At 39.6% G+C, this 12,127-nt stretch overlaps 1 pseudogene; it reads right to left on the bottom strand.

Moving 5' to 3' along the window:
• Nucleotides 1-9,680: 9,680 nt before the first annotated feature.
• On the bottom strand, nucleotides 9,681-11,730 carry LOC137756828 (tropomyosin alpha-3 chain pseudogene; annotated as a pseudogene).
• Between the last annotated feature and the right edge of the window lie 397 nt (nucleotides 11,731-12,127).

The following is a 12,127-nucleotide window of genomic DNA, read 5'->3' as shown; positions in this document are numbered from 1 at the left end:
ATTTTACAGGAACACAAACAAGGAAAGAGTTGTTGATTCTATCTTGAAAGAAGTTTCCCTAAACCCCCTTTCCAGATAGGATTGACAACTCCTTCCTTATTTGTGTTCCTTTAAAGAAAGATGAGTAATTTGTGAGATAAATGGGAGAGGCAGCATTACAGGTACAAGAGGGCATCACAAGCTGCAAGAGTAACATGAATAAAGGAAAGCCTGGGTAAAACAGTTTGGCCTGTTCAAAGCCTGAATACCTCTCATGCAGCTTGTGTAAAATGTATGGTTATATGATAGAGGAGATTGAAGAGATAAAGTAGGCAGAGGACAATTTGTGAGACCTTTTTATGCCATATTTATTTATACGTTATTGTGTAGTGAATGAAGATCCTATAAGGGTTTTAAGCATAGCTCTTTCCTGTTTTCAGATTCTTAATGACAAAAGATGTGGCTAAAAAAATAGGTCAGCTCATTACCCTGTGTTCTATTCACATAACACAAAGAGCTTCCAGAGACACAAAAATGCTTCTCTCAAATACTTCTCTAAGGAAGGAATTAGACCAGCTTAATTCATCAAGTCTAAGCAGGGTACAGTCATAAGTAACACTGTATTTTCTGTTAAAACAAAATGACAATCGTTTTTATGGGGTTAATGTTGTGAAAAGACTGCTAAGTACTTCTATAAAAAAAGAAATGATTAACTGTCAAAATTATCTATTTTAGAATGAGTCTAAATATCAAGAATAGTGTAATTGCTAATTAAATTATGATGGAGTACTACATATTCATTAAAAAGGATGATTATGATGATAATGATATAATGAAGAGAAATGGTTTTATATATAATGTTAATTTTAAAAGTAGAATTAAGAATTGCATTTACCATAGAATTTCAACTAAATAGAAAAAAAAAAATCCATTGTGATAGCCAGGCTCCAAAATGGTCCCCAAGGATATTGCCTCCTTGTATGTATGACTGGTATCATCCCCTCCCACACTGAATAAGGCTAACTTGTGTAACCAATATAATATTGCAGAAATGACAGTGTCTGAGTTCTAAGGCTAGGTCATAAAATATATTATAGGTTGTCTTTTGCTTTCTCTAATGATCACTCACTCTGGGATAAATCAGCCATCCCATCTATGAGGATTCTCTAGCAGTCATATGGAGAGTTGCACATCATGAGGACAATTGAGACCCCCTTCTGACATCCAGCAAGGACTTGTCAACCATGTGCATGAGCCTTGGAATCAGATCCTCCAATCCTAGTCAAACCTTCAGATGATGGCAACCTATGCTGACATTTGGACTGTGTTGGGAGGAAAACGTTTCCTCTACCAACTTAGGTCCATGTGGTAGCTATGGTGGTAGTGGGGCTGTGAATGAATTGATAACAGTTAGATTAACAAGAGAAAACATGAGATCTGGAGCACTTTACAAGAAGTGGCTCTCCAAACAATCAGGGGTAAGTGTTTATATATCAGCCTAACAAAGGGAGGTGGGGATTTGTGGCTTCAGTGAGAAAGTATGGAAGGTTCTATTGGGCTTGTTTACACAATTTTTCACCCTGATGCTAGTGGGCAGTCTTCTTTTTGGCTGGAAGCTTCCGTGGAGGGGGATTTATGGCAGTTTAATCCTCAGAAAGCCCTGCTTTAATCATCAATCAAAGGGATGTTCAGATAAGACTTTTTCTGGAGCTGTTTGTCCAAAATTTTTCAGTTTATAGTAGTCTTCATGCCACTCTGGTGGGTTATTTGTCCCTTCCACTGCAACATCGTGAGACACCCGGTTAAGTCACTCTTGAAAACCTGATTCAAAGACTATGTGAGATAAAATGTTCACTGCTGCTATTTTAAGCTCTTAGATTTTGATGTAATTTGTTATGTAGCAAGCGGTGTAATTTGTTATGCAGCAATTGATAAGTAATTCATCCATGCATTTTATTTCCAAAAAATTCTGTAATGTGATATTAATTTTATAATGAAAAAGCATAATGGAAGAAAGTCAACTATTTGATATTGGTTAACAAAATATAGTGCTAAGGTCTCTCAAGTGATAAAGACTATCTTTTAAAAGATTTAAAATTCTGAAATAGAGATGCAATGAAAAGCTTAAAACACTGGACTTCATTAGACCTGTCATTAACAAAATATTTGCATAAAACAATAGGGAACAGTGTTACCAAACGCAAGTTTGGCTGCCCTCTGCTCAAAAGCCAATAATCAAGAGGCAAGTGTTGGTAGAAAGGAAAGTTGCTTTAATCAGAAAAGCCAGCAATCTGGCAAGAAGGTGGACTCATGTCCTGAAACCAACTCCAAAGATTCTGCTCAGCTATGACAGTTTTTAAAGGGAAAAAGAGGAAACAATCTCAGTTAATCATTAAGGTAAGAGGTCAGATTTTTTTGGCGTTTTTCTATTGCATGCAGATGTACTGACTTCTCCTGATCTTCCTTTGGATGCTATCTTTCCTGTGTGAACCACCTGCAAATTTGCTAAGGGGAAGCTGGGGGTAAAGAGTCAGTCATTTTTTAACTACCTAATTATTTATTCCTACTCCTTTTAATCCAGGAAAGGAATCAACAGGTTAGGCAAGGCATTTAGTAGAACAGAAGTCAGGAGTTAGGTTAAATATTACCTAGTGATCTCATTTTTATAATTGTTTAAGGGAAATAGGTAAGCAGGAAAGGGGCAAAAGAGCTGCTTACAAATCCCCACTTCTCAGATATCATTCCATTTCTATGGGATTAGTGGTGAAGGTCTATCTTCTGTAACCTCTTCTTGCTGACATAGGGTGCTGTATTCTCAGAGTGGCAGATGTCAACATGGGTCTGTAGCATCTCTTTGCTGACAATCTGAGTTGCTGGCTTACATATATGGGCAGAGCAAGCTACAGTTATTTTGATGCCCACAAAGATATAGATTATTATGGGCAATAATGTTAATCTCATTCTCTTGAGTCCAGTTCTTGGAATTGTGCTAGCCATAGATTTAGTACTGCTCAAGATGGGGCAGCTTATGTCATGGCTACAGTCTGGTCATCATGCAGTTAACTTTTTCCCTCTGGTAGCATTTATAGTATCTGTAAAATGACTCAGGAATGTGCATCAGATACTGAATCTGTAACTTTATTGTCCTCATCATTAACCGCTTGAGCCTGCTCCTTTGTGACTTAGGGAGGTCTGGGAGATTTCAGCTTTTCTACAGACAAGAGGCAGTGGACACGGAAGAGCCTTTGTACTTGGTGCTGGGGGAGGGCCCACAGGGTTCTCCTCAGTTTCAACACTACAGCCAATAAACCAATACTGTAGGCAGATATGGTAAGAGGTCCCCAGGGGAAGAAAACGAGGCATAGCTTTCTTAAAGTAAGAGAAGCCAATTTAAGCCTAAGCCATTTTGTGATCTAAGCCAGGCCACAATGCTTGCTCATACAGAACAGGTCTGAGTAGTTAATAATTTTAAGGGAACAAAAGAATGTAGGAACAAACAGCTATTGCCAGGCCAGATAAATAATGATATCAGAGACAATAAATCAGTCACTAATACTCCCAGTTCTGACACATATTTTTGAACTGTTTTACAGTGTCTGAACCGCCTTGAACAATTGGCCACGAGACTAACTGGAGCCAGAGAATTGATGATGTGACCTTTGCTGGCCCTTGTGACTTCAATCAATTAGAACCTGGATCCTGCCAACTTTATCCCTAATTCTACACTAAATTCCTCTTTGCACAAGTCCCTTCATAAATATGCATGCTCCCTTAGCTTAAAACTTCCCTAATTTTGCTGTTCAGGGAGACACTGCTTTGGGAAAGATCCTCAGTCTTCTCCTTATCTGTTACAAGTGATAAATGCTTCCTTGTCCCGCTCTTTGACTTGGTTGTGTCTTTTTGCTCGACAAGCACCTAGAGGCGAACCCAGTTTTCAGATCACAATGCCTCAATCAACAGAATAAGATTCACCAAAAAGAGGAATATGTTGAAATACTTTGATACCATGATTTGTTTAATGGAGAATCCAAAAATATTAATATGAAAATGGAAAGAATAATACCATAAAATGTGTTTACCTGAAATATCAGATCAAAGACGGAAAGAGATTTTTAAAGTATAAAATAATTCTGTTTTTCTCCCCTTCAGTTTAGCAAATTAGATTATGCTTAATTGTCCTCTGACTAGAAAAACAATCAAAGAAAGATTCGATAATATCCTCAAAGAAAAAAATGATATCTAGAATCAACAAGAGGGCTTTGGTAGACTGTTGTACAATCATATTCTAAAGCATAAATAACCGCTTTTGGTACCTTGCTTATCTGGATTTGTCTAGATCTGAAAGCAGTCATAACAGTCATTCAAAAGCAGACACACAATGTTAGGGTATTGAAGGTAAGTTGCAGGATTATATGTTAAACAAAGATGGGGGATGTGACATAGAAAATGTATTCAATAACCTGAAATAAGGAAATGAGGGGATTTGCATGACTTACATTGTGTTGCCCTTTTAAAAAGGAGAGCTAAACCCTTCCTTGGTATTTTCTTCTCTTGTCTTAAAAACAAGATATGAAAAAATACAACATTTTACATTCACCTTGAATCTCATCAGCTATTCTTAGCAAATTTGAAGACATGAATTGCATCAGGAACTCATTATGGTTCCAGAGGAAAGTTAGAACAAGGAGCATACGAAACTAAAGAAAAAAAAATGTTTGACCTTTTTTTTTCTGGAACCTATTATCATAACTTAGAAATATTTGACATTTATTGAGCATTTGCTATGTTCCAGATAATGTAATAAGGGCTTCACTTATCATATTTATTTATCTTTTTAACCCTGGAAACAATGCTATGAAGTAGGTGGCATTAGTAACCCCATTTTAAGATGATGAAACAAAAAGTTTAAATATCTTGCCTACATATTGCCAGTATTTTAACCCATTTGTATTGAGCTTCAAAGCCAGGACTCATAAACTCTTTGTGATATAAGAGGTAAAGCCTTTCTTAAGATGACACATATTTAAAAGATGCAGACTTACTAGAGAATGGACTTGAGGATACGGGGAGGGGGAAGGGTAAGCTGGGACGAAGTGAGAGAGTGGCATGGACATATTTACACTACCAAACGTAAACTAGATAGCTAGTGGGAAGCAGCCGCATAGCACAGGGAGATCAGCTCTGTGCTTTGTGACCACCTAGAGGGGTGGGATAGGGAGGGTGGGAGGGAGGGAGATGCAAGATGCAAGAGATATGGGGACATATGTATATGTATAACTGATTCACTTTGTTAGAAAGCAGAAACTAACACACCACTGTGAAGCAATTATACTCCAATAAAGATGTTAAAAAAAAGTGCAGTGGGACCAACTGCTATTTCAAGGACATTTCCAGCTTTTCTAGAAGGGAGGCCTACTTGAATTTCTAATTAATTTACTAATTTTGATGGTGATTATGGTGGAAAATTTAGAAAAACTTCCTTTTCTGTTTTGGGATAAACATTGTAATAACATCCTATTTATGTTAATACAAAGCCAAAATCCTATCTTAGAATGAGGAACTTAACCACTTAACTGATTAACTACTTAAGTTTCCAAATTCTAGTTAAAAGGTTATCTACTGAGTATAGTAATGTAAAAATATCTAGTGTGGCCTGCGTTGCTGCTTTAAAAAGAGGGCCATTTACTGAAGGTAGAGAATTTCCTTTTCTCCTTCAGGTGGGGGCAGCAAGGGAGATTGAGGATGGGGACTCTGGAAGGAGAAGACAGTGTCAAAGCAAATCCAGGAAGTGAGTTATTCAAACTGCTCCTTGAATATGGAAACAGGTGGGGGAAGGAAAACTGAAATAGCCAATTAGGAAGCTCCTGTGGTAGGCACTAGACAATAAACATGAGGTAAAATACGATACCCAATTTTTGGTGATTTTTCTCTTCATTGCCATTTTCATTATTTTGTTCCCAAACCTCTATATGAATAATACTGTGAACTAAAATTCATATTTTATGGCAAGACAAAAAAAGATTTATACATAACATATTTTCTCTACCAATTTGTTACCAGAGAACTGGGTTTGCCTCTTGGTGGATGTCGAGCTAAGAGACACAACCAAGCCAAAGTTGGGGAGATGGAAAGATTTATTACTTGCAGCAAGTAAGGAGACCACCAGGGATCTCTCCCAAAGCAGTGTCTCCCCTAACAGCAAAATTGGGGACATTTTGAGCTAAGGGTACATGCATATTCATGAAGGGGCTTGAGCAGAGGACAATTCAGCATAAAATTGGGGAAAAGTTCAAAAGTCAAGAGAGTCCACCTTTAGTTGATTGAAGTCAGGAGGGTCAACATCATCATTCCATCCTCCACCTGGTTGGGGGCCTTGATTCCTGCAGAACTCAAAGACCTGTATCTGATTGTTACATATATCCCCTGAGGAGGAACTAGGACTCTGTTTTATCACTAAACTATTGTTCTTTTTTTTTTTTTATAGAAGTATAGTTGATTTACAATGCTGTGTTAATTTCTTTCTTTCTTTATTTATTTATCTATCTATCTATCTATCTATCTATTTATTTATTTATTTATTTATGGCTGTGTTGGGTCTTCGTTTCTGTGCGAGGGCTTTCTCTAGTTGTGGCAAGCGGGGGCCACTCTTCATCGCGGTGCGCAGGCCTCTCACTATCGCGGCCTCTCTTGTTGCGGAGCACAGGCTCCAGACACGCAGGCTCAGTAATTGTGGCTCACGGGCCCAGTTGCCCTGCGGCATGTGGGATCTTCCCAGACCAGGGCTCGAACCCATGTCCCCTGCATTCGCAGGCAGATTCTCAACCACTGCGCCACCAGGGAAGCCCCTAAACTATTGTTCTTGACTGCTTTTCCTTTGTTCCTGCATTTCCTTACTTCCCTTAAGATCATTAATTACCTAAACCTGTTCAATGACAAGCATTGCTACCAGACTTAGATCACAAAATGGCTTAGGCAAAAATGGCTTCTCTTATTTAAAGAAAACCATTCCTGTTTCTCTTCCTTTGGGGACCCCCTAACCTATCTGCTTACACTTTGGCCTCCTCTCTCCCCTCTACTTTGCATTGTGTACCTGCATTATGCTTCGACCAAACCTCCTCCATTGGCAGAAATACCTGCTCAACCATAAAGAACAACATTTTCCTAGCACCAACAAGACAACTGCTCAAAAGATAACATTCCTTCTTGATCTTATAAGGGGTCACAATGATGACACTTACCTCTGGATTGCATAAACCGTCAATAATATGTTATTTAATGTATAGCATTCTGTCTCAAGAAACTTATATAACTGTGCCTTGACTTTTAATGGGTGGAACAGTTCTCAGAGCTTTCTGAAATACTGTTTCCAGGTTATTATCCTCAATTTAGCTCAAATAAAATTTTCCATTTTTTTCTTAGATTGATTAATTTTTTCATCGACAGTACTTATATATCACTTACTATGTGCCAAGCACTGTTCTTAATGTTCACTTGGGATTAACACATTTAATCTTCATGGCAGTCCTATGAGATAGATACTAGTATTATCTCCATTTTACAATAAGGAAAATAAGGCACAGAGAGTTCCCTAAAATTCCACAGCTCCTAAGTGGCCAAGTTGGGATTAGAACCTAAACAGTCTGGTGTCAGTGTCCATACACTTAACCAGAATGCTGTAATAGTAAATCTCAAAGAGATTTGTTATCTTCTATAATTTAGAGTTAGCAAAGATTAAGAAGAGTAAGGAAGAGGCATTTGGCCACACTGGAGTGAAGTGGCATTGAAAAAGACAAAGCAACCTGGAAAAGATAAGCCCAGACCAATTGTCTGGAGGAAGAGGTGATAAGTGAAAACCAGGGTGAATTTTGCTACACATGTAAGTATTTCCCAAGGATAATCAGAAATGCTGGGGAAAGAGAATGCCATAGAAGACAATCTGGTAAAATGGGGAATCAGATTAATGTAGATATGTACTAAAGGGAATTTCTAGGGGCTTGGGAACTTGGAAGGTGGCAGCATTCCAAAACATAAGTTTAATTTATTATTTAAGGGTTTCTTACCTCCTGAAGAGTGCTTGACTGAGTAATGTCAAGTTTTGCTTTACTACACCTCTATTTTTTTAAAGTTCTCTGGTTTAAGCCCTGCCCCCAACATACTGCACCACCATCCTCCATCACCCCCACACAAGCAGAAAGCACAGCTATATCTACACATTCCATCTTTAGGTATTTAAAAAAAACAAAAACAAAAAACCTTAAAGCTGGTTATCATTAAGTCTTTCCAGGGAAAAATTTGTTCCATTTCTTGAGTTATGTAAGGGAAGAAAAAGTTTTCCTCCCTCCTCTTAGGTTCTCTGGCTGGGTCTGAAAATTAAACTGACAAAGATTAACAGGAGAAAAACATACAAATTTATTTAATATAAGTTTTATGTGACACAGGAGCATTCATAAGGAAATGAAAACCCCTCAAATTAAACCTGAGTATTTTATGCTAGGTTTGATGAAGAATGGACAGTTGTAGAGGAATAAAGTAGGTTAAAGCATATGATGTAAGTCTAGTAAACTGGGGGAAACTTAGCAAGAACGGTTTGTTTGGATCCTTCTTAGCATCCCTTTGTCTGTGGAGATAAGGATGCTCCTTTCCTCCAGGTATAGGGTGGGCACCTCTCACATGAGTGTTTTATGTCCTGTTTCAGGGGAAAAGAGCAAGCCCTGCTCACTTGGAATTAGATCATTTAATCCTCAAAGGAAGCCTGATAAGTACTCTCAGCTACTTTCTCAAATTCCTTCAGCTTAACATATTCAATATGCCAAGGTACCATATTTTGGAGTAGCACGTTCTGAACCCTATCAGTTGGTATATCAATCCTTTGACCTATTAAGTGTTAATATTAACTGAATTTATTGAACAGTTTCTACATTGAGATCCTACTGCTGTGTCTCTGTACATCTTGCTTACCATTTCAATTTTTATCAGAGATGTCTCCAACTTGTATCAATTTGACTTATTAGAATACAGAGTATATGATATTTCAAAATAGCTTTTTAATGAATTGTGTATGTACTATTGTTGAAAAACAATATTCAACTGAGTAAATTTTAAAGATCTTATTGGCTTTATTCAACAATTCATGAATCAAGCAGTATTCAATTTAGCCTGTAGAAAGGAGCTCCAAGGAGCTCTACAAATGAAAGATTTTTATAGGTAGAAAGGAGCAAGAACAAGGAAATTACACTACACAAAAAAGCTGGTTGATTATTTCAAGGTCACTTTCTTTTAGGGGGTGGCAGAGGTTTATCAGACAGATGACCTCACTAGGGCTGATCAGGCGATTCTTTTTTTTTTTTAATAAATTTATTTATTTGTTTATTTATTTTTGGCTGCATTAGGTCTGCGTTGCTGCACGCAGGCTTTCGCTAGTTGTGACGAGCAGGGGCTACTCTTTGTTGCGGTGTGCAGGCTTCTCATTGCGATGGCTTCTCTTGCTGTGGAGCTCGGGCTCTAGGCACGCAGGCTTCATTAGTTGTGGCACGAGGGCTCAGTAGTTGTGGCGCACGGGCTTTAGTTGCTCTGCGGCATGTGTGATCTTCCCGGACCAGGGCTTGAACCTGTGTCCCCTGCATTGGCAGGTGGATTCTTAACCACTGTGCCACTAGGGAAGTCCCGATCAGGCAATTCTTTTTTTTTTTTTTTTCTTGGAGGGACTGGTTCTTTATTTCAAAAAGACATTTATCAATGTTCAGTATCAAAACAGTTACACTATTGTTTTTTCTTTCTCCCAATCGGCCCCCAAAGAGACCACACCAAAGGGGAGTACATTTTAAGCCAATTAAGCTGTAGGATGCACACCTAACTGACCTCACTGAAACCTCACCAAAAAGGGGGGATTGGGCAGGGAAAGAAACTTTAAAAGATCAGCACACTGCCAGCCCAGACTGTAGAGAGCTCTCACAGCCAGATGGGGTGACCAGTGTGCCCCAACCCCAAAGAAGCAAAGTTTCAAAATAATATAAAATTTATAAACAATTTTGTACATAAGCTATTCAAGATTTCTCCAGCACTAACTGATACAATGCACAATGAGATGGCACTTCTAGAGACAGCAGCTTCAGACCCAGAAAAGGGTGATGAGATGAGTTTCATATGGCTAAATCAGTGGTAAAACATAATTTTCTTTCCTTTCTTTCAAGTAGGCGGGACAGCAAATAAGTGGTCGCCTCAAAATAAGGGGCACATGATCCATTCTGTGAGCGGTTGGGAACAGGGTAGAGCTGGGACGAGGATTTGGTCTCAGAGGTCTCACCATCTTGATTTCATCTGGTCACTTCTGATGGAAAAAAAGTTGCCCAAAGATACCGTAAAGCTGAAAACCTGAACAGAGCTTTTTTTTTTTTTTTTTTTTTGGCTAACTCCTTCTGGAATCACCTTTCTGGTTTGGCGGGTACTTTTTACAGAGCAATAAGGTTTCCCAAAATGGAGTCCTTCTCTGGGCTGTTTGGCTCTCAGTAAGGCAGGCCCATACCTTTTCCCCTCCTCTACGGAGAGGGCAATATGCATTAAGCTGAAAAGTTACCTTCCAAAAGTGAGAAAGGGATTAGACTGCTGCTTCAAAACTATGGAATTATCTGGAATGTTTTACAAATGGCTGCTACATCAACAACAACAGAAAAGATAATTACAAAATGTGTACATCACAACATGCTTTTAAAGACACTTAGCATTGTGCTCACATTCCCTTAAACGTTGTTCCCAAAGGTGCTCAGCCTCTAGCCCAAATGGAATCTCTGGGGAGAGGCAGAGACAGTTTGGCGAAAAGGACACAGGGGTGGGGGTGGGAGAGGTGGCGAAAGGAGAAAGCAGCCTTCCAGTTAAAGATCAGCCGTCAGTTTAAAGGTCAGCTTCGGGCAGGCTGGCCTCAGTGGAGTCGGGGTCAGAGGGAGGAGCAGCAGCAGGATGGGACTGGGGTGCTCTACATCTCATTCAGGTCAAGCAGAGTCTGGTCCAGCATCCTTTGTGTACAGAGGTGCTCCTCTTTGGTGCATTTCAGTTTATCTTCCAAATCATCAATTGTCTTTTCCAGCTTGGCTACCGATCTCTCAGCAAACTCAGCACGGGTCTCTGCCTCCTTGAGTTTATCAGTAAGAATCTATCTCTTCCTCATATTTGTCTTCTTTTTGAGAGTACTTTTCTTCAGCAGCACTCAGACACTTCAGGTTCTGGTCCATCAGTCTGATCTGCTCATCCATCTCTCGGCAACGGGACTCTGCCAGCTCAGCTCGCTCCTCTGTGCGTTCCAAGTCTCCCTCAATAATCATCAATTTACGAGCCACCTCTTCATACTTCCTATCTGCCTCTTCTGCAATGTGCTTAGCTTCTTTGAGTTGGATTTCCTGGAGTTCCATTTTTTCTTCATCTTTTAAGGCTCGGTTTTCAATAATCTTCATACCTCTCTCACTCTCATCAGCAGCTTTCTCAGCTTCCTCCAGCTTTTGCAGGGCAGTGGCCAGGCGCTCTTGAGCGCGGTCCAGCTCCTCTTCAACCAGCTGGATCCTACGGTTCAAGGAGGCCACCTCAGCCTCAGCCTGTTCCCGAGCCCGCCTTTCTCCCTCCACTTCCCGCTGGAGGCGCTCAGCCCTCTCCTCTGCATCATCGGCCTGCTGCTGCAGAACCTGGATCTTGCGCTTCACCGCCTCGATGGTGGTGATCCCAGCCATGGTCCCCACCCAGCCCCTGCTGGCCTTCGGGTTCCTGCCTCCCCGATCAGGCAATTCTTGATTGACCAGTTTAAGATTTCATTTCTGGGAGAGCGGAAACTGTAATTAAGTTGGTTTGATGACATGGGGCTTAGCATAAGCAACATCATTTGGGGCCTGTTTTCTTATTTTTAACATTATTTTTTATTCTATCCAACATCAAATAAATATTTTGATTCTCTACCCAGTGCTTCCAGTATCCATTTTGTCAGTCAGATTCCTCTACTCTCCATCTCCTCTAGATACCCTATATTCCCCGGGTGAATTCAGATAACATCATAAGAGTTGAACCTCTCAGGTGACACTCCTCCTTTTCATACTATATTCAGGTCATTTATTCAACATACACACTTCACTTGCTCTGTGATCAATTCCACCTCTTTTCTGTATGCTTT

This window comes from Eschrichtius robustus, chromosome X (assembly GCF_028021215.1).
Source record: "Eschrichtius robustus isolate mEscRob2 chromosome X, mEscRob2.pri, whole genome shotgun sequence".
Taxonomy (NCBI): domain Eukaryota; kingdom Metazoa; phylum Chordata; class Mammalia; order Artiodactyla; family Eschrichtiidae; genus Eschrichtius; species Eschrichtius robustus.
This window is presented reverse-complemented; position numbering and strand designations above follow the sequence as displayed.